Source organism: Carassius gibelio, chromosome A15 (assembly GCF_023724105.1).
Source record: "Carassius gibelio isolate Cgi1373 ecotype wild population from Czech Republic chromosome A15, carGib1.2-hapl.c, whole genome shotgun sequence".
Classification (NCBI taxonomy): Eukaryota; Metazoa; Chordata; class Actinopteri; order Cypriniformes; family Cyprinidae; genus Carassius; species Carassius gibelio.
In genome coordinates, this window is record NC_068385.1 from 536,682 (window position 1) to 558,106 (window position 21,425).

The following is a 21,425-nucleotide window of genomic DNA, read 5'->3' on the forward strand; positions in this document are numbered from 1 at the left end:
CAACCGTTTTCGAATCCTTCGGGATTCGGATTCTGGATTTTCCTTCACCTAACCAAGCCAGTGCCGGGTTCCTATGGACCTCGAGTTCCCTGTACTCACCTGAATTATGCACAAAGGTGCCTACTTACCTGCTGCAAGTGCCTGCTGATCGACATTATTCGCCTAGTACCTGTAAAAAATTAAAAAACAACAATACAGTTTATTAGTGTGTGAAAGAAACAATTCATGAAGCATCATACAATGCTGAAGGTGGTTATCGGTTGCTATTGGTTGCGAGGTGAGAAGCCCCGCCCTCCTGGCACATAAATGCTGGAGCGAGCTGGGTCAGAGTCATTTTGTCATTGAATTCGCCTGATGAGAACACTGTGGGAAGGTTCGAAACGCGTCGCGACAGACCTGAATGACAAAATTTGAAGACATTTAAAAATAAACAGCCGGCATCATTAGGGTGGTGATGCGTCTGAGCACAATATATGTTTATTCAATTTTTCTTCTCCGTCCATACAGACGTTGAGATGTGTACTTTTAGAGTAATATACCCCTCACCACATCTAAACCTTAACCTACCATCGGTTTTTCTTCACACACCCCTGAGAAAAACAGCCCGTGTGGCTGTAGCCCGGGTTTGGGATTTTTTACAGAGCCTAAAAAAATATTTTAGACTGGCGTTGGCTTTCTGTGGGGAAGTGTTGGCTGTTGTGTGTGATTTGGGGGTGTGCTTGTGACTCTTGGCGGCCGGTGGGACTCAGGACCGTGCACAACCGTTTTCGAATCCTTCGGGATTCGGATTCTGGATTTTCCTTCACCTAACCAAGCCAGTGCCGGGTTCCTATGGACCTCGAGTTCCCTGTACTCACCTGAATTATGCACAAAGGTGCCTACTTACCTGCTGCAAGTGCCTGCTGATCGACATTATTCGCCTAGTACCTGTAAAAAATTAAAAAACAACAATACAGTTTATTAGTGTGTGAAAGAAACAATTCATGAAGCATCATACAATGCTGAAGGTGGTTATCGGTTGCTATTGGTTGCGAGGTGAGAAGCCCCGCCCTCCTGGCACATAAATGCTGGAGCGAGCTGGGTCAGAGTCATTTTGTCATTGAATTCGCCTGATGAGAACACTGTGGGAAGGTTCGAAACGCGTCGCGACAGACCTGAATGACAAAATTTGAAGACATTTAAAAATAAACAGCCGGCATCATTAGGGTGGTGATGCGTCTGAGCACAATATATGTTTATTCAATTTTTCTTCTCCGTCCATACAGACGTTGAGATGTGTACTTTTAGAGTAATATACCCCTCACCACATCTAAACCTTAACCTACCATCGGTTTTTCTTCACACACCCCTGAGAAAAACAGCCCGTGTGGCTGTAGCCCGGGTTTGGGATTTTTTACAGAGCCTAAAAAAATATTTTAGACTGGCGTTGGCTTTCGTGGGGAAGTGTTGGCTGTTGTGTGTGATTTGGGGGTGTGCTTGTGACTCTTGGCGGCCGGTGGGACTCAGGACCGTGCACAACCGTTTTCGAATCCTTCGGGATTCGGATTCTGGATTTTCCTTCACCTAACCAAGCCAGTGCCGGGTTCCTATGGACCTCGAGTTCCCTGTACTCACCTGAATTATGCACAAAGGTGCCTACTTACCTGCTGCAAGTGCCTGCTGATCGACATTATTCGCCTAGTACCTGTAAAAAATTAAAAAACAACAATACAGTTTATTAGTGTGTGAAAGAAACAATTCATGAAGCATCATACAATGCTGAAGGTGGTTATCGGTTGCTATTGGTTGCGAGGTGAGAAGCCCCGCCCTCCTGGCACATAAATGCTGGAGCGAGCTGGGTCAGAGTCATTTTGTCATTGAATTCGCCTGATGAGAACACTGTGGGAAGGTTCGAAACGCGTCGCGACAGACCTGAATGACAAAATTTGAAGACATTTAAAAATAAACAGCCGGCATCATTAGGGTGGTGATGCGTCTGAGCACAATATATGTTTATTCAATTTTTCTTCTCCGTCCATACAGACGTTGAGATGTGTACTTTTAGAGTAATATACCCCTCACCACATCTAAACCTTAACCTACCATCGGTTTTTCTTCACACACCCCTGAGAAAAACAGCCCGTGTGGCTGTAGCCCGGGTTTGGGATTTTTTACAGAGCCTAAAAAAATATTTTAGACTGGCGTTGGCTTTCTGTGGGGAAGTGTTGGCTGTTGTGTGTGATTTGGGGGTGTGCTTGTGACTCTTGGCGGCCGGTGGGACTCAGGACCGTGCACAACCGTTTTCGAATCCTTCGGGATTCGGATTCTGGATTTTCCTTCACCTAACCAAGCCAGTGCCGGGTTCCTATGGACCTCGAGTTCCCTGTACTCACCTGAATTATGCACAAAGGTGCCTACTTACCTGCTGCAAGTGCCTGCTGATCGACATTATTCGCCTAGTACCTGTAAAAAATTAAAAAACAACAATACAGTTTATTAGTGTGTGAAAGAAACAATTCATGAAGCATCATACAATGCTGAAGGTGGTTATCGGTTGCTATTGGTTGCGAGGTGAGAAGCCCCGCCCTCCTGGCACATAAATGCTGGAGCGAGCTGGGTCAGAGTCATTTTGTCATTGAATTCGCCTGATGAGAACACTGTGGGAAGGTTCGAAACGCGTCGCGACAGACCTGAATGACAAAATTTGAAGACATTTAAAAATAAACAGCCGGCATCATTAGGGTGGTGATGCGTCTGAGCACAATATATGTTTATTCAATTTTTCTTCTCCGTCCATACAGACGTTGAGATGTGTACTTTTAGAGTAATATACCCCTCACCACATCTAAACCTTAACCTACCATCGGTTTTTCTTCACACACCCCTGAGAAAAACAGCCCGTGTGGCTGTAGCCCGGGTTTGGGATTTTTTACAGAGCCTAAAAAAATATTTTAGACTGGCGTTGGCTTTCTGTGGGGAAGTGTTGGCTGTTGTGTGTGATTTGGGGGTGTGCTTGTGACTCTTGGCGGCCGGTGGGACTCAGGACCGTGCACAACCGTTTTCGAATCCTTCGGGATTCGGATTCTGGATTTTCCTTCACCTAACCAAGCCAGTGCCGGGTTCCTATGGACCTCGAGTTCCCTGTACTCACCTGAATTATGCACAAAGGTGCCTACTTACCTGCTGCAAGTGCCTGCTGATCGACATTATTCGCCTAGTACCTGTAAAAAATTAAAAAACAACAATACAGTTTATTAGTGTGTGAAAGAAACAATTCATGAAGCATCATACAATGCTGAAGGTGGTTATCGGTTGCTATTGGTTGCGAGGTGAGAAGCCCCGCCCTCCTGGCACATAAATGCTGGAGCGAGCTGGGTCAGAGTCATTTTGTCATTGAATTCGCCTGATGAGAACACTGTGGGAAGGTTCGAAACGCGTCGCGACAGACCTGAATGACAAAATTTGAAGACATTTAAAAATAAACAGCCGGCATCATTAGGGTGGTGATGCGTCTGAGCACAATATATGTTTATTCAATTTTTCTTCTCCGTCCATACAGACGTTGAGATGTGTACTTTTAGAGTAATATACCCCTCACCACATCTAAACCTTAACCTACCATCGGTTTTTCTTCACACACCCCTGAGAAAAACAGCCCGTGTGGCTGTAGCCCGGGTTTGGGATTTTTTACAGAGCCTAAAAAAATATTTTAGACTGGCGTTGGCTTTCTGTGGGGAAGTGTTGGCTGTTGTGTGTGATTTGGGGGTGTGCTTGTGACTCTTGGCGGCCGGTGGGACTCAGGACCGTGCACAACCGTTTTCGAATCCTTCGGGATTCGGATTCTGGATTTTCCTTCACCTAACCAAGCCAGTGCCGGGTTCCTATGGACCTCGAGTTCCCTGTACTCACCTGAATTATGCACAAAGGTGCCTACTTACCTGCTGCAAGTGCCTGCTGATCGACATTATTCGCCTAGTACCTGTAAAAAATTAAAAAACAACAATACAGTTTATTAGTGTGTGAAAGAAACAATTCATGAAGCATCATACAATGCTGAAGGTGGTTATCGGTTGCTATTGGTTGCGAGGTGAGAAGCCCCGCCCTCCTGGCACATAAATGCTGGAGCGAGCTGGGTCAGAGTCATTTTGTCATTGAATTCGCCTGATGAGAACACTGTGGGAAGGTTCGAAACGCGTCGCGACAGACCTGAATGACAAAATTTGAAGACATTTAAAAATAAACAGCCGGCATCATTAGGGTGGTGATGCGTCTGAGCACAATATATGTTTATTCAATTTTTCTTCTCCGTCCATACAGACGTTGAGATGTGTACTTTTAGAGTAATATACCCCTCACCACATCTAAACCTTAACCTACCATCGGTTTTTCTTCACACACCCCTGAGAAAAACAGCCCGTGTGGCTGTAGCCCGGGTTTGGGATTTTTTACAGAGCCTAAAAAAATATTTTAGACTGGCGTTGGCTTTCTGTGGGGAAGTGTTGGCTGTTGTGTGTGATTTGGGGGTGTGCTTGTGACTCTTGGCGGCCGGTGGGACTCAGGACCGTGCACAACCGTTTTCGAATCCTTCGGGATTCGGATTCTGGATTTTCCTTCACCTAACCAAGCCAGTGCCGGGTTCCTATGGACCTCGAGTTCCCTGTACTCACCTGAATTATGCACAAAGGTGCCTACTTACCTGCTGCAAGTGCCTGCTGATCGACATTATTCGCCTAGTACCTGTAAAAAATTAAAAAACAACAATACAGTTTATTAGTGTGTGAAAGAAACAATTCATGAAGCATCATACAATGCTGAAGGTGGTTATCGGTTGCTATTGGTTGCGAGGTGAGAAGCCCCGCCCTCCTGGCACATAAATGCTGGAGCGAGCTGGGTCAGAGTCATTTTGTCATTGAATTCGCCTGATGAGAACACTGTGGGAAGGTTCGAAACGCGTCGCGACAGACCTGAATGACAAAATTTGAAGACATTTAAAAATAAACAGCCGGCATCATTAGGGTGGTGATGCGTCTGAGCACAATATATGTTTATTCAATTTTTCTTCTCCGTCCATACAGACGTTGAGATGTGTACTTTTAGAGTAATATACCCCTCACCACATCTAAACCTTAACCTACCATCGGTTTTTCTTCACACACCCCTGAGAAAAACAGCCCGTGTGGCTGTAGCCCGGGTTTGGGATTTTTTACAGAGCCTAAAAAAATATTTTAGACTGGCGTTGGCTTTCTGTGGGGAAGTGTTGGCTGTTGTGTGTGATTTGGGGGTGTGCTTGTGACTCTTGGCGGCCGGTGGGACTCAGGACCGTGCACAACCGTTTTCGAATCCTTCGGGATTCGGATTCTGGATTTTCCTTCACCTAACCAAGCCAGTGCCGGGTTCCTATGGACCTCGAGTTCCCTGTACTCACCTGAATTATGCACAAAGGTGCCTACTTACCTGCTGCAAGTGCCTGCTGATCGACATTATTCGCCTAGTACCTGTAAAAAATTAAAAAACAACAATACAGTTTATTAGTGTGTGAAAGAAACAATTCATGAAGCATCATACAATGCTGAAGGTGGTTATCGGTTGCTATTGGTTGCGAGGTGAGAAGCCCCGCCCTCCTGGCACATAAATGCTGGAGCGAGCTGGGTCAGAGTCATTTTGTCATTGAATTCGCCTGATGAGAACACTGTGGGAAGGTTCGAAACGCGTCGCGACAGACCTGAATGACAAAATTTGAAGACATTTAAAAATAAACAGCCGGCATCATTAGGGTGGTGATGCGTCTGAGCACAATATATGTTTATTCAATTTTTCTTCTCCGTCCATACAGACGTTGAGATGTGTACTTTTAGAGTAATATACCCCTCACCACATCTAAACCTTAACCTACCATCGGTTTTTCTTCACACACCCCTGAGAAAAACAGCCCGTGTGGCTGTAGCCCGGGTTTGGGATTTTTTACAGAGCCTAAAAAAATATTTTAGACTGGCGTTGGCTTTCTGTGGGGAAGTGTTGGCTGTTGTGTGTGATTTGGGGGTGTGCTTGTGACTCTTGGCGGCCGGTGGGACTCAGGACCGTGCACAACCGTTTTCGAATCCTTCGGGATTCGGATTCTGGATTTTCCTTCACCTAACCAAGCCAGTGCCGGGTTCCTATGGACCTCGAGTTCCCTGTACTCACCTGAATTATGCACAAAGGTGCCTACTTACCTGCTGCAAGTGCCTGCTGATCGACATTATTCGCCTAGTACCTGTAAAAAATTAAAAAACAACAATACAGTTTATTAGTGTGTGAAAGAAACAATTCATGAAGCATCATACAATGCTGAAGGTGGTTATCGGTTGCTATTGGTTGCGAGGTGAGAAGCCCCGCCCTCCTGGCACATAAATGCTGGAGCGAGCTGGGTCAGAGTCATTTTGTCATTGAATTCGCCTGATGAGAACACTGTGGGAAGGTTCGAAACGCGTCGCGACAGACCTGAATGACAAAATTTGAAGACATTTAAAAATAAACAGCCGGCATCATTAGGGTGGTGATGCGTCTGAGCACAATATATGTTTATTCAATTTTTCTTCTCCGTCCATACAGACGTTGAGATGTGTACTTTTAGAGTAATATACCCCTCACCACATCTAAACCTTAACCTACCATCGGTTTTTCTTCACACACCCCTGAGAAAAACAGCCCGTGTGGCTGTAGCCCGGGTTTGGGATTTTTTACAGAGCCTAAAAAAATATTTTAGACTGGCGTTGGCTTTCTGTGGGGAAGTGTTGGCTGTTGTGTGTGATTTGGGGGTGTGCTTGTGACTCTTGGCGGCCGGTGGGACTCAGGACCGTGCACAACCGTTTTCGAATCCTTCGGGATTCGGATTCTGGATTTTCCTTCACCTAACCAAGCCAGTGCCGGGTTCCTATGGACCTCGAGTTCCCTGTACTCACCTGAATTATGCACAAAGGTGCCTACTTACCTGCTGCAAGTGCCTGCTGATCGACATTATTCGCCTAGTACCTGTAAAAAATTAAAAAACAACAATACAGTTTATTAGTGTGTGAAAGAAACAATTCATGAAGCATCATACAATGCTGAAGGTGGTTATCGGTTGCTATTGGTTGCGAGGTGAGAAGCCCCGCCCTCCTGGCACATAAATGCTGGAGCGAGCTGGGTCAGAGTCATTTTGTCATTGAATTCGCCTGATGAGAACACTGTGGGAAGGTTCGAAACGCGTCGCGACAGACCTGAATGACAAAATTTGAAGACATTTAAAAATAAACAGCCGGCATCATTAGGGTGGTGATGCGTCTGAGCACAATATATGTTTATTCAATTTTTCTTCTCCGTCCATACAGACGTTGAGATGTGTACTTTTAGAGTAATATACCCCTCACCACATCTAAACCTTAACCTACCATCGGTTTTTCTTCACACACCCCTGAGAAAAACAGCCCGTGTGGCTGTAGCCCGGGTTTGGGATTTTTTACAGAGCCTAAAAAAATATTTTAGACTGGCGTTGGCTTTCTGTGGGGAAGTGTTGGCTGTTGTGTGTGATTTGGGGGTGTGCTTGTGACTCTTGGCGGCCGGTGGGACTCAGGACCGTGCACAACCGTTTTCGAATCCTTCGGGATTCGGATTCTGGATTTTCCTTCACCTAACCAAGCCAGTGCCGGGTTCCTATGGACCTCGAGTTCCCTGTACTCACCTGAATTATGCACAAAGGTGCCTACTTACCTGCTGCAAGTGCCTGCTGATCGACATTATTCGCCTAGTACCTGTAAAAAATTAAAAAACAACAATACAGTTTATTAGTGTGTGAAAGAAACAATTCATGAAGCATCATACAATGCTGAAGGTGGTTATCGGTTGCTATTGGTTGCGAGGTGAGAAGCCCCGCCCTCCTGGCACATAAATGCTGGAGCGAGCTGGGTCAGAGTCATTTTGTCATTGAATTCGCCTGATGAGAACACTGTGGGAAGGTTCGAAACGCGTCGCGACAGACCTGAATGACAAAATTTGAAGACATTTAAAAATAAACAGCCGGCATCATTAGGGTGGTGATGCGTCTGAGCACAATATATGTTTATTCAATTTTTCTTCTCCGTCCATACAGACGTTGAGATGTGTACTTTTAGAGTAATATACCCCTCACCACATCTAAACCTTAACCTACCATCGGTTTTTCTTCACACACCCCTGAGAAAAACAGCCCGTGTGGCTGTAGCCCGGGTTTGGGATTTTTTACAGAGCCTAAAAAAATATTTTAGACTGGCGTTGGCTTTCTGTGGGGAAGTGTTGGCTGTTGTGTGTGATTTGGGGGTGTGCTTGTGACTCTTGGCGGCCGGTGGGACTCAGGACCGTGCACAACCGTTTTCGAATCCTTCGGGATTCGGATTCTGGATTTTCCTTCACCTAACCAAGCCAGTGCCGGGTTCCTATGGACCTCGAGTTCCCTGTACTCACCTGAATTATGCACAAAGGTGCCTACTTACCTGCTGCAAGTGCCTGCTGATCGACATTATTCGCCTAGTACCTGTAAAAAATTAAAAAACAACAATACAGTTTATTAGTGTGTGAAAGAAACAATTCATGAAGCATCATACAATGCTGAAGGTGGTTATCGGTTGCTATTGGTTGCGAGGTGAGAAGCCCCGCCCTCCTGGCACATAAATGCTGGAGCGAGCTGGGTCAGAGTCATTTTGTCATTGAATTCGCCTGATGAGAACACTGTGGGAAGGTTCGAAACGCGTCGCGACAGACCTGAATGACAAAATTTGAAGACATTTAAAAATAAACAGCCGGCATCATTAGGGTGGTGATGCGTCTGAGCACAATATATGTTTATTCAATTTTTCTTCTCCGTCCATACAGACGTTGAGATGTGTACTTTTAGAGTAATATACCCCTCACCACATCTAAACCTTAACCTACCATCGGTTTTTCTTCACACACCCCTGAGAAAAACAGCCCGTGTGGCTGTAGCCCGGGTTTGGGATTTTTTACAGAGCCTAAAAAAATATTTTAGACTGGCGTTGGCTTTCTGTGGGGAAGTGTTGGCTGTTGTGTGTGATTTGGGGGTGTGCTTGTGACTCTTGGCGGCCGGTGGGACTCAGGACCGTGCACAACCGTTTTCGAATCCTTCGGGATTCGGATTCTGGATTTTCCTTCACCTAACCAAGCCAGTGCCGGGTTCCTATGGACCTCGAGTTCCCTGTACTCACCTGAATTATGCACAAAGGTGCCTACTTACCTGCTGCAAGTGCCTGCTGATCGACATTATTCGCCTAGTACCTGTAAAAAATTAAAAAACAACAATACAGTTTATTAGTGTGTGAAAGAAACAATTCATGAAGCATCATACAATGCTGAAGGTGGTTATCGGTTGCTATTGGTTGCGAGGTGAGAAGCCCCGCCCTCCTGGCACATAAATGCTGGAGCGAGCTGGGTCAGAGTCATTTTGTCATTGAATTCGCCTGATGAGAACACTGTGGGAAGGTTCGAAACGCGTCGCGACAGACCTGAATGACAAAATTTGAAGACATTTAAAAATAAACAGCCGGCATCATTAGGGTGGTGATGCGTCTGAGCACAATATATGTTTATTCAATTTTTCTTCTCCGTCCATACAGACGTTGAGATGTGTACTTTTAGAGTAATATACCCCTCACCACATCTAAACCTTAACCTACCATCGGTTTTTCTTCACACACCCCTGAGAAAAACAGCCCGTGTGGCTGTAGCCCGGGTTTGGGATTTTTTACAGAGCCTAAAAAAATATTTTAGACTGGCGTTGGCTTTCTGTGGGGAAGTGTTGGCTGTTGTGTGTGATTTGGGGGTGTGCTTGTGACTCTTGGCGGCCGGTGGGACTCAGGACCGTGCACAACCGTTTTCGAATCCTTCGGGATTCGGATTCTGGATTTTCCTTCACCTAACCAAGCCAGTGCCGGGTTCCTATGGACCTCGAGTTCCCTGTACTCACCTGAATTATGCACAAAGGTGCCTACTTACCTGCTGCAAGTGCCTGCTGATCGACATTATTCGCCTAGTACCTGTAAAAAATTAAAAAACAACAATACAGTTTATTAGTGTGTGAAAGAAACAATTCATGAAGCATCATACAATGCTGAAGGTGGTTATCGGTTGCTATTGGTTGCGAGGTGAGAAGCCCCGCCCTCCTGGCACATAAATGCTGGAGCGAGCTGGGTCAGAGTCATTTTGTCATTGAATTCGCCTGATGAGAACACTGTGGGAAGGTTCGAAACGCGTCGCGACAGACCTGAATGACAAAATTTGAAGACATTTAAAAATAAACAGCCGGCATCATTAGGGTGGTGATGCGTCTGAGCACAATATATGTTTATTCAATTTTTCTTCTCCGTCCATACAGACGTTGAGATGTGTACTTTTAGAGTAATATACCCCTCACCACATCTAAACCTTAACCTACCATCGGTTTTTCTTCACACACCCCTGAGAAAAACAGCCCGTGTGGCTGTAGCCCGGGTTTGGGATTTTTTACAGAGCCTAAAAAAATATTTTAGACTGGCGTTGGCTTTCTGTGGGGAAGTGTTGGCTGTTGTGTGTGATTTGGGGGTGTGCTTGTGACTCTTGGCGGCCGGTGGGACTCAGGACCGTGCACAACCGTTTTCGAATCCTTCGGGATTCGGATTCTGGATTTTCCTTCACCTAACCAAGCCAGTGCCGGGTTCCTATGGACCTCGAGTTCCCTGTACTCACCTGAATTATGCACAAAGGTGCCTACTTACCTGCTGCAAGTGCCTGCTGATCGACATTATTCGCCTAGTACCTGTAAAAAATTAAAAAACAACAATACAGTTTATTAGTGTGTGAAAGAAACAATTCATGAAGCATCATACAATGCTGAAGGTGGTTATCGGTTGCTATTGGTTGCGAGGTGAGAAGCCCCGCCCTCCTGGCACATAAATGCTGGAGCGAGCTGGGTCAGAGTCATTTTGTCATTGAATTCGCCTGATGAGAACACTGTGGGAAGGTTCGAAACGCGTCGCGACAGACCTGAATGACAAAATTTGAAGACATTTAAAAATAAACAGCCGGCATCATTAGGGTGGTGATGCGTCTGAGCACAATATATGTTTATTCAATTTTTCTTCTCCGTCCATACAGACGTTGAGATGTGTACTTTTAGAGTAATATACCCCTCACCACATCTAAACCTTAACCTACCATCGGTTTTTCTTCACACACCCCTGAGAAAAACAGCCCGTGTGGCTGTAGCCCGGGTTTGGGATTTTTTACAGAGCCTAAAAAAATATTTTAGACTGGCGTTGGCTTTCTGTGGGGAAGTGTTGGCTGTTGTGTGTGATTTGGGGGTGTGCTTGTGACTCTTGGCGGCCGGTGGGACTCAGGACCGTGCACAACCGTTTTCGAATCCTTCGGGATTCGGATTCTGGATTTTCCTTCACCTAACCAAGCCAGTGCCGGGTTCCTATGGACCTCGAGTTCCCTGTACTCACCTGAATTATGCACAAAGGTGCCTACTTACCTGCTGCAAGTGCCTGCTGATCGACATTATTCGCCTAGTACCTGTAAAAAATTAAAAAACAACAATACAGTTTATTAGTGTGTGAAAGAAACAATTCATGAAGCATCATACAATGCTGAAGGTGGTTATCGGTTGCTATTGGTTGCGAGGTGAGAAGCCCCGCCCTCCTGGCACATAAATGCTGGAGCGAGCTGGGTCAGAGTCATTTTGTCATTGAATTCGCCTGATGAGAACACTGTGGGAAGGTTCGAAACGCGTCGCGACAGACCTGAATGACAAAATTTGAAGACATTTAAAAATAAACAGCCGGCATCATTAGGGTGGTGATGCGTCTGAGCACAATATATGTTTATTCAATTTTTCTTCTCCGTCCATACAGACGTTGAGATGTGTACTTTTAGAGTAATATACCCCTCACCACATCTAAACCTTAACCTACCATCGGTTTTTCTTCACACACCCCTGAGAAAAACAGCCCGTGTGGCTGTAGCCCGGGTTTGGGATTTTTTACAGAGCCTAAAAAAATATTTTAGACTGGCGTTGGCTTTCTGTGGGGAAGTGTTGGCTGTTGTGTGTGATTTGGGGGTGTGCTTGTGACTCTTGGCGGCCGGTGGGACTCAGGACCGTGCACAACCGTTTTCGAATCCTTCGGGATTCGGATTCTGGATTTTCCTTCACCTAACCAAGCCAGTGCCGGGTTCCTATGGACCTCGAGTTCCCTGTACTCACCTGAATTATGCACAAAGGTGCCTACTTACCTGCTGCAAGTGCCTGCTGATCGACATTATTCGCCTAGTACCTGTAAAAAATTAAAAAACAACAATACAGTTTATTAGTGTGTGAAAGAAACAATTCATGAAGCATCATACAATGCTGAAGGTGGTTATCGGTTGCTATTGGTTGCGAGGTGAGAAGCCCCGCCCTCCTGGCACATAAATGCTGGAGCGAGCTGGGTCAGAGTCATTTTGTCATTGAATTCGCCTGATGAGAACACTGTGGGAAGGTTCGAAACGCGTCGCGACAGACCTGAATGACAAAATTTGAAGACATTTAAAAATAAACAGCCGGCATCATTAGGGTGGTGATGCGTCTGAGCACAATATATGTTTATTCAATTTTTCTTCTCCGTCCATACAGACGTTGAGATGTGTACTTTTAGAGTAATATACCCCTCACCACATCTAAACCTTAACCTACCATCGGTTTTTCTTCACACACCCCTGAGAAAAACAGCCCGTGTGGCTGTAGCCCGGGTTTGGGATTTTTTACAGAGCCTAAAAAAATATTTTAGACTGGCGTTGGCTTTCTGTGGGGAAGTGTTGGCTGTTGTGTGTGATTTGGGGGTGTGCTTGTGACTCTTGGCGGCCGGTGGGACTCAGGACCGTGCACAACCGTTTTCGAATCCTTCGGGATTCGGATTCTGGATTTTCCTTCACCTAACCAAGCCAGTGCCGGGTTCCTATGGACCTCGAGTTCCCTGTACTCACCTGAATTATGCACAAAGGTGCCTACTTACCTGCTGCAAGTGCCTGCTGATCGACATTATTCGCCTAGTACCTGTAAAAAATTAAAAAACAACAATACAGTTTATTAGTGTGTGAAAGAAACAATTCATGAAGCATCATACAATGCTGAAGGTGGTTATCGGTTGCTATTGGTTGCGAGGTGAGAAGCCCCGCCCTCCTGGCACATAAATGCTGGAGCGAGCTGGGTCAGAGTCATTTTGTCATTGAATTCGCCTGATGAGAACACTGTGGGAAGGTTCGAAACGCGTCGCGACAGACCTGAATGACAAAATTTGAAGACATTTAAAAATAAACAGCCGGCATCATTAGGGTGGTGATGCGTCTGAGCACAATATATGTTTATTCAATTTTTCTTCTCCGTCCATACAGACGTTGAGATGTGTACTTTTAGAGTAATATACCCCTCACCACATCTAAACCTTAACCTACCATCGGTTTTTCTTCACACACCCCTGAGAAAAACAGCCCGTGTGGCTGTAGCCCGGGTTTGGGATTTTTTACAGAGCCTAAAAAAATATTTTAGACTGGCGTTGGCTTTCTGTGGGGAAGTGTTGGCTGTTGTGTGTGATTTGGGGGTGTGCTTGTGACTCTTGGCGGCCGGTGGGACTCAGGACCGTGCACAACCGTTTTCGAATCCTTCGGGATTCGGATTCTGGATTTTCCTTCACCTAACCAAGCCAGTGCCGGGTTCCTATGGACCTCGAGTTCCCTGTACTCACCTGAATTATGCACAAAGGTGCCTACTTACCTGCTGCAAGTGCCTGCTGATCGACATTATTCGCCTAGTACCTGTAAAAAATTAAAAAACAACAATACAGTTTATTAGTGTGTGAAAGAAACAATTCATGAAGCATCATACAATGCTGAAGGTGGTTATCGGTTGCTATTGGTTGCGAGGTGAGAAGCCCCGCCCTCCTGGCACATAAATGCTGGAGCGAGCTGGGTCAGAGTCATTTTGTCATTGAATTCGCCTGATGAGAACACTGTGGGAAGGTTCGAAACGCGTCGCGACAGACCTGAATGACAAAATTTGAAGACATTTAAAAATAAACAGCCGGCATCATTAGGGTGGTGATGCGTCTGAGCACAATATATGTTTATTCAATTTTTCTTCTCCGTCCATACAGACGTTGAGATGTGTACTTTTAGAGTAATATACCCCTCACCACATCTAAACCTTAACCTACCATCGGTTTTTCTTCACACACCCCTGAGAAAAACAGCCCGTGTGGCTGTAGCCCGGGTTTGGGATTTTTTACAGAGCCTAAAAAAATATTTTAGACTGGCGTTGGCTTTCTGTGGGGAAGTGTTGGCTGTTGTGTGTGATTTGGGGGTGTGCTTGTGACTCTTGGCGGCCGGTGGGACTCAGGACCGTGCACAACCGTTTTCGAATCCTTCGGGATTCGGATTCTGGATTTTCCTTCACCTAACCAAGCCAGTGCCGGGTTCCTATGGACCTCGAGTTCCCTGTACTCACCTGAATTATGCACAAAGGTGCCTACTTACCTGCTGCAAGTGCCTGCTGATCGACATTATTCGCCTAGTACCTGTAAAAAATTAAAAAACAACAATACAGTTTATTAGTGTGTGAAAGAAACAATTCATGAAGCATCATACAATGCTGAAGGTGGTTATCGGTTGCTATTGGTTGCGAGGTGAGAAGCCCCGCCCTCCTGGCACATAAATGCTGGAGCGAGCTGGGTCAGAGTCATTTTGTCATTGAATTCGCCTGATGAGAACACTGTGGGAAGGTTCGAAACGCGTCGCGACAGACCTGAATGACAAAATTTGAAGACATTTAAAAATAAACAGCCGGCATCATTAGGGTGGTGATGCGTCTGAGCACAATATATGTTTATTCAATTTTTCTTCTCCGTCCATACAGACGTTGAGATGTGTACTTTTAGAGTAATATACCCCTCACCACATCTAAACCTTAACCTACCATCGGTTTTTCTTCACACACCCCTGAGAAAAACAGCCCGTGTGGCTGTAGCCCGGGTTTGGGATTTTTTACAGAGCCTAAAAAAATATTTTAGACTGGCGTTGGCTTTCTGTGGGGAAGTGTTGGCTGTTGTGTGTGATTTGGGGGTGTGCTTGTGACTCTTGGCGGCCGGTGGGACTCAGGACCGTGCACAACCGTTTTCGAATCCTTCGGGATTCGGATTCTGGATTTTCCTTCACCTAACCAAGCCAGTGCCGGGTTCCTATGGACCTCGAGTTCCCTGTACTCACCTGAATTATGCACAAAGGTGCCTACTTACCTGCTGCAAGTGCCTGCTGATCGACATTATTCGCCTAGTACCTGTAAAAAATTAAAAAACAACAATACAGTTTATTAGTGTGTGAAAGAAACAATTCATGAAGCATCATACAATGCTGAAGGTGGTTATCGGTTGCTATTGGTTGCGAGGTGAGAAGCCCCGCCCTCCTGGCACATAAATGCTGGAGCGAGCTGGGTCAGAGTCATTTTGTCATTGAATTCGCCTGATGAGAACACTGTGGGAAGGTTCGAAACGCGTCGCGACAGACCTGAATGACAAAATTTGAAGACATTTAAAAATAAACAGCCGGCATCATTAGGGTGGTGATGCGTCTGAGCACAATATATGTTTATTCAATTTTTCTTCTCCGTCCATACAGACGTTGAGATGTGTACTTTTAGAGTAATATACCCCTCACCACATCTAAACCTTAACCTACCATCGGTTTTTCTTCACACACCCCTGAGAAAAACAGCCCGTGTGGCTGTAGCCCGGGTTTGGGATTTTTTACAGAGCCTAAAAAAATATTTTAGACTGGCGTTGGCTTTCTGTGGGGAAGTGTTGGCTGTTGTGTGTGATTTGGGGGTGTGCTTGTGACTCTTGGCGGCCGGTGGGACTCAGGACCGTGCACAACCGTTTTCGAATCCTTCGGGATTCGGATTCTGGATTTTCCTTCACCTAACCAAGCCAGTGCCGGGTTCCTATGGACCTCGAGTTCCCTGTACTCACCTGAATTATGCACAAAGGTGCCTACTTACCTGCTGCAAGTGCCTGCTGATCGACATTATTCGCCTAGTACCTGTAAAAAATTAAAAAACAACAATACAGTTTATTAGTGTGTGAAAGAAACAATTCATGAAGCATCATACAATGCTGAAGGTGGTTATCGGTTGCTATTGGTTGCGAGGTGAGAAGCCCCGCCCTCCTGGCACATAAATGCTGGAGCGAGCTGGGTCAGAGTCATTTTGTCATTGAATTCGCCTGATGAGAACACTGTGGGAAGGTTCGAAACGCGTCGCGACAGACCTGAATGACAAAATTTGAAGACATTTAAAAATAAACAGCCGGCATCATTAGGGTGGTGATGCGTCTGAGCACAATATATGTTTATTCAATTTTTCTTCTCCGTCCATACAGACGTTGAGATGTGTACTTTTAGAGTAATATACCCCTCACCACATCTAAACCTTAACCTACCATCGGTTTTTCTTCACACACCCCTGAGAAAAACAGCCCGTGTGGCTGTAGCCCGGGTTTGGGATTTTTTACAGAGCCTAAAAAAATATTTTAGACTGGCGTTGGCTTTCTGTGGGGAAGTGTTGGCTGTTGTGTGTGATTTGGGGGTGTGCTTGTGACTCTTGGCGGCCGGTGGGACTCAGGACCGTGCACAACCGTTTTCGAATCCTTCGGGATTCGGATTCTGGATTTTCCTTCACCTAACCAAGCCAGTGCCGGGTTCCTATGGACCTCGAGTTCCCTGTACTCACCTGAATTATGCACAAAGGTGCCTACTTACCTGCTGCAAGTGCCTGCTGATCGACATTATTCGCCTAGTACCTGTAAAAAATTAAAAAACAACAATACAGTTTATTAGTGTGTGAAAGAAACAATTCATGAAGCATCATACAATGCTGAAGGTGGTTATCGGTTGCTATTGGTTGCGAGGTGAGAAGCCCCGCCCTCCTGGCACATAAATGCTGGAGCGAGCTGGGTCAGAGTCATTTTGTCATTGAATTCGCCTGATGAGAACACTGTGGGAAGGTTCGAAACGCGTCGCGACAGACCTGAATGACAAAATTTGAAGACATTTAAAAATAAACAGCCGGCATCATTAGGGTGGTGATGCGTCTGAGCACAATATATGTTTATTCAATTTTTCTTCTCCGTCCATACAGACGTTGAGATGTGTACTTTTAGAGTAATATACCCCTCACCACATCTAAACCTTAACCTACCATCGGTTTTTCTTCACACACCCCTGAGAAAAACAGCCCGTGTGGCTGTAGCCCGGGTTTGGGATTTTTTACAGAGCCTAAAAAAATATTTTAGACTGGCGTTGGCTTTCTGTGGGGAAGTGTTGGCTGTTGTGTGTGATTTGGGGGTGTGCTTGTGACTCTTGGCGGCCGGTGGGACTCAGGACCGTGCACAACCGTTTTCGAATCCTTCGGGATTCGGATTCTGGATTTTCCTTCACCTAACCAAGCCAGTGCCGGGTTCCTATGGACCTCGAGTTCCCTGTACTCACCTGAATTATGCACAAAGGTGCCTACTTACCTGCTGCAAGTGCCTGCTGATCGACATTATTCGCCTAGTACCTGTAAAAAATTAAAAAACAACAATACAGTTTATTAGTGTGTGAAAGAAACAATTCATGAAGCATCATACAATGCTGAAGGTGGTTATCGGTTGCTATTGGTTGCGAGGTGAGAAGCCCCGCCCTCCTGGCACATAAATGCTGGAGCGAGCTGGGTCAGAGTCATTTTGTCATTGAATTCGCCTGATGAGAACACTGTGGGAAGGTTCGAAACGCGTCGCGACAGACCTGAATGACAAAATTTGAAGACATTTAAAAATAAACAGCCGGCATCATTAGGGTGGTGATGCGTCTGAGCACAATATATGTTTATTCAATTTTTCTTCTCCGTCCATACAGACGTTGAGATGTGTACTTTTAGAGTAATATACCCCTCACCACATCTAAACCTTAACCTACCATCGGTTTTTCTTCACACACCCCTGAGAAAAACAGCCCGTGTGGCTGTAGCCCGGGTTTGGGATTTTTTACAGAGCCTAAAAAAATATTTTAGACTGGCGTTGGCTTTCTGTGGGGAAGTGTTGGCTGTTGTGTGTGATTTGGGGGTGTGCTTGTGACTCTTGGCGGCCGGTGGGACTCAGGACCGTGCACAACCGTTTTCGAATCCTTCGGGATTCGGATTCTGGATTTTCCTTCACCTAACCAAGCCAGTGCCGGGTTCCTATGGACCTCGAGTTCCCTGTACTCACCTGAATTATGCACAAAGGTGCCTACTTACCTGCTGCAAGTGCCTGCTGATCGACATTATTCGCCTAGTACCTGTAAAAAATTAAAAAACAACAATACAGTTTATTAGTGTGTGAAAGAAACAATTCATGAAGCATCATACAATGCTGAAGGTGGTTATCGGTTGCTATTGGTTGCGAGGTGAGAAGCCCCGCCCTCCTGGCACATAAATGCTGGAGCGAGCTGGGTCAGAGTCATTTTGTCATTGAATTCGCCTGATGAGAACACTGTGGGAAGGTTCGAAACGCGTCGCGACAGACCTGAATGACAAAATTTGAAGACATTTAAAAATAAACAGCCGGCATCATTAGGGTGGTGATGCGTCTGAGCACAATATATGTTTATTCAATTTTTCTTCTCCGTCCATACAGACGTTGAGATGTGTACTTTTAGAGTAATATACCCCTCACCACATCTAAACCTTAACCTACCATCGGTTTTTCTTCACACACCCCTGAGAAAAACAGCCCGTGTGGCTGTAGCCCGGGTTTGGGATTTTTTACAGAGCCTAAAAAAATATTTTAGACTGGCGTTGGCTTTCTGTGGGGAAGTGTTGGCTGTTGTGTGTGATTTGGGGGTGTGCTTGTGACTCTTGGCGGCCGGTGGGACTCAGGACCGTGCACAACCGTTTTCGAATCCTTCGGGATTCGGATTCTGGATTTTCCTTCACCTAACCAAGCCAGTGCCGGGTTCCTATGGACCTCGAGTTCCCTGTACTCACCTGAATTATGCACAAAGGTGCCTACTTACCTGCTGCAAGTGCCTGCTGATCGACATTATTCGCCTAGTACCTGTAAAAAATTAAAAAACAACAATACAGTTTATTAGTGTGTGAAAGAAACAATTCATGAAGCATCATACAATGCTGAAGGTGGTTATCGGTTGCTATTGGTTGCGAGGTGAGAAGCCCCGCCCTCCTGGCACATAAATGCTGGAGCGAGCTGGGTCAGAGTCATTTTGTCATTGAATTCGCCTGATGAGAACACTGTGGGAAGGTTCGAAACGCGTCGCGACAGACCTGAATGACAAAATTTGAAGACATTTAAAAATAAACAGCCGGCATCATTAGGGTGGTGATGCGTCTGAGCACAATATATGTTTATTCAATTTTTCTTCTCCGTCCATACAGACGTTGAGATGTGTACTTTTAGAGTAATATACCCCTCACCACATCTAAACCTTAACCTACCATCGGTTTTTCTTCACACACCCCTGAGAAAAACAGCCCGTGTGGCTGTAGCCCGGGTTTGGGATTTTTTACAGAGCCTAAATAAAATATTTTAGACTGGCGTTGGCTTTCTGTGGGGAAGTGTTGGCTGTTGTGTGTGATTTGGGGGTGTGCTTGTGACTCTTGGCGGCCGGTGGGACTCAGGACCGTGCACAACCGTTTTCGAATCCTTCGGGATTCGGATTCTGGATTTTCCTTCACCTAACCAAGCCAGTGCCGGGTTCCTATGGACCTCGAGTTCCCTGTACTCACCTGAATTATGCACAAAGGTGCCTACTTACCTGCTGCAAGTGCCTGCTGATCGACATTATTCGCCTAGTACCTGTAAAAAATTAAAAAACAACAATACAGTTTATTAGTGTGTGAAAGAAACAATTCATGAAGCATCATACAATGCTGAAGGTGGTTATCGGTTGCTATTGGTTGCGAGGTGAGAAGCCCCGCCCTCCTGGCACATAAATGCTGGAGCGAGCTGGGTCAGAGTCATTTTGTCATTGAATTCGCCTGATGAGAACACTGTGGGAAGGTTCGAAACGCGTCGCGACAGACCTGAATGACAAAATTTGAAGACATTTAAAAATAAACAGCCGGCATCATTAGGGTGGTGATGCGTCTGAGCACAATATATGTTTATTCAATTTTTCTTCTCCGTCCATACAGACGTTGAGATGTGTACTTTTAGAGTAATATACCCCTCACCACATCTAAACCTTAACCTACCATCGGTTTTTCTTCACACACCCCTGAGAAAAACAGCCCGTGTGGCTGTAGCCCGGGTTTGGGATTTTTTACAGAGCCTAAAAAAATATTTTAGACTGGCGTTGGCTTTCTGTGGGGAAGTGTTGGCTGTTGTGTGTGATTTGGGGGTGTGCTTGTGACTCTTGGCGGCCGGTGGGACTCAGGACCGTGCACAACCGTTTTCGAATCCTTCGGGATTCGGATTCTGGATTTTCCTTCACCTAACCAAGCCAGTGCCGGGTTCCTATGGACCTCGAGTTCCCTGTACTCACCTGAATTATGCACAAAGGTGCCTACTTACCTGCTGCAAGTGCCTGCTGATCGACATTATTCGCCTAGTACCTGTAAAAAATTAAAAAACAACAATACAGTTTATTAGTGTGTGAAAGAAACAATTCATGAAGCATCATACAATGCTGAAGGTGGTTATCGGTTGCTATTGGTTGCGAGGTGAGAAGCCCCGCCCTCCTGGCACATAAATGCTGGAGCGAGCTGGGTCAGAGTCATTTTGTCATTGAATTCGCCTGATGAGAACACTGTGGGAAGGTTCGAAACGCGTCGCGACAGACCTGAATGACAAAATTTGAAGACATTTAAAAATAAACAGCCGGCATCATTAGGGTGGTGATGCGTCTGAGCACAATATATGTTTATTCAATTTTTCTTCTCCGTCCATACAGACGTTGAGATGTGTACTTTTAGAGTAATATACCCCTCACCACATCTAAACCTTAACCTACCATCGGTTTTTCTTCACACACCCCTGAGAAAAACAGCCCGTGTGGCTGTAGCCCGGGTTTGGGATTTTTTACAGAGCCTAAAAAAATATTTTAGACTGGCGTTGGCTTTCTGTGGGGAAGTGTTGGCTGTTGTGTGTGATTTGGGGGTGTGCTTGTGACTCTTGGCGGCCGGTGGGACTCAGGACCGTGCACAACCGTTTTCGAATCCTTCGGGATTCGGATTCTGGATTTTCCTTCACCTAACCAAGCCAGTGCCGGGTTCCTATGGACCTCGAGTTCCCTGTACTCACCTGAATTATGCACAAAGGTGCCTACTTACCTGCTGCAAGTGCCTGCTGATCGACATTATTCGCCTAGTACCTGTAAAAAATTAAAAAACAACAATACAGTTT